The sequence below is a fragment of the Austrofundulus limnaeus genome, unplaced genomic scaffold, assembly GCF_001266775.1.
Source record: "Austrofundulus limnaeus strain Quisiro unplaced genomic scaffold, Austrofundulus_limnaeus-1.0 Scaffold82, whole genome shotgun sequence".
Classification (NCBI taxonomy): Eukaryota; Metazoa; Chordata; class Actinopteri; order Cyprinodontiformes; family Rivulidae; genus Austrofundulus; species Austrofundulus limnaeus.
In genome coordinates, this window is record NW_013952484.1 from 34,246 (window position 1) to 36,876 (window position 2,631).

The following is a 2,631-nucleotide window of genomic DNA, read 5'->3' on the forward strand; positions in this document are numbered from 1 at the left end:
GAATCTTACTAAGTAAAAATTTCAAGATTATTTTTCTTACAAAATCAGTTCTTGTTTGGTAAATCAGTCTCAAAAGAAGATCAAAATGACATTTTTGGCTGGATATAAGATTTTAAAACTTGGTTAGGTGGACATTTTTTGCAGTGTGGTTTTCATTAGTGTTTTTACTGCTCTTTATTTTCATACGATGAGATAATTTAGGCAAAAGTCCTAAATTTGGTATAATTATCTTCCCTATTATGTAATTAAGTTAATTATGCATTTCAGAGTAATAAGATCGTAAACCCTGAGTTTGTGAAAAGCAGCTGAAGTTTTGCATTTAATGTCCACAGCACAAACAGGTAATCTGAGTCGGAAGGACTTTTCATTTTGAAAGGTTTCAGTTTGGATAATCTTTGCGTTGTTGCTGTGTGACAGTGAAAGAAATCTCCTTTTAGCTTTTACAGCTTTAGTTTGGTGAGAGTGGTGATTAGGTCAACCTCAGCAGTGTTGCCTTGGACGGGTTTATGGAGAAGGTTCAAATTAAAGCCGATGCAGGCTAAGCAGCCAGTTAAAGTGGCAGTTTGATGAGCTCTGGTCAGGTGGGTGTATTTAAGAGTTTGTGTGTGTTTGTGGCGTTCTCGCTCCAGCCACTGGCGCTCAGGTTCGACACTCGTCGACACACACGTTGCAGTCGGCCTCTAATTGCTGACTTCAGGTGGAAGCAGATGAGCTTTACGCTGCGGGGCGTGTTGGACTGGGATTAATGCAGGCATTATCATAATTGCAACAGTATTTGCTTCTTTTGTGATCACTCTGGCTGGTTGCCATCTGAACTGAGCGCACAAACCACAGCTCCTCTGATTTATGGTTGTAAACGTCAACCAGTCTGTTTACTGCGAAGAGTGGAAGCTGTTTACTTGTTTTTCAGTCACTTTTCCCCAACGTTGAACTCCCATTTTGGATTTTAAAGATGTTTGATCTCTCATTTAAASTGTCTTTTCAGCTTTATGAGCTGTAATAAAAACCATTACACTTGAGCTGAAATTGTCTGTGCCACTGACCCACCCACCCRTCTCGTGATCCTCTGGGTTGTTTACCTCCTTGAGCAACAGCTGAGGTGTTTTTGTCACCTGTTTAAAGCTGAATGGTTATAAAACCATCTGGGGAGGGGAGTCAGAAAGCTGTATTGTTGGTGTCTGATAGATGATACCTTCTATTCAGGATCAAGTGACCTATGTGACTGAATCTACAGTAACATCTACTGTATCAGTAATTCTGTGGAAATGCTTCACTTCTTTTTTTTAAGCTTGACTGCAGGGTATTTTGAGAAAGAAAAAACAATCTGTTGCTTCTGGTTGTCTCATCTAGGCCTGCTGCGATAATAAATCGATTCGCTTCATAAATGAAAACGAGGTTGATAATTTTCATTTGCCTGCTTGTTTTTTGTCTTTGTGTCCATCGTTTCTACTCCTTAGCGTATGGAGGAGTGAACTCTGGCGTCAGGTTTTTACCAGGTGCGTGGTCTCTAACCTCTGTAGCATGAGATCCTGGTGAACAGGCCTTTAGCTAGAAGAGCGTCTCCGGTTTTCTGACACCTTCTTTCAGCTGGAATTTAGTTTGTACACAATCCATCAATGCTGCACGTTATTAGAAAAAAAACATTTTTTTTGGAGATGTAACCAATCTAACCATTCATTTTTACTAAATACTTTTACTTTTATTAAGTATATTTTATGTCAGAAAGTTACTTTTGATACTTAAGTATAAAAGAAATCAGATACTTTAAGACTTTTACACAAGTAATATTCTCAGAAGAGGAACTGGTTCAACTGGTTCAAATCTTATTTTTCTGATCGCACTCAATTCATCCAGATTAAATCCTTCCATTCTGAGTCATCCCCCATCTCCACTGGCATGCCCCAAGTCTCTGTCCTTGGACCCCTTATCTTCATTACTTACCTCCTTCTTCTTGGTTACATTTTCCGCAAGTTTGGTGTCCGTTTCCATTGTTATGCCGATGACRCACARCTCTACCTGTCAACCAAGCCAAACTCTACACACCCTCCCTCCATCCTCTCTGACTGTCTCAGTGAACTCAGTCACTGGTTTTCAGACAATTTCCTTCAGCTGAACAGCGATAAAACAGAAATCATCCTTGTTGGCACTAAAAATTCCCTCTCAAAATCTAATAATCTCCTCATCCCTATCAACAACACTCTGCTAACCCCCTCTCCTCAGGTCAAGAGTCTTGGTGTCATCCTCAACACCACTCTCTCCTTCACTGCTCACATCAGTAATGTTACTCGGTCTGCCTACTTCCACCTCAGTAATATCAACCATCTCCATCTAGGGCTGCCACAAACGATTATTTTAATAATCGATTAGTCATCGATTATTTTTTCGATTAATCGACTAATCGGATCATACGTTAATTGAATATAGAACATACTGCTTMTCGCACGAGAATGCACCTGCTAATATTGTATATAACCATCATGAGATTTCAGATATATACTAACTAAAAATAAAGACAATTAAGATCATAGTTCATTAAAACTTTATTTAAATATGCAGTTTGTTGCAACAATTATTGAACTGTGTAGCATAGTGTAAACCACTGAGTAAAATAAATAAGGCACTGGCTTTAAC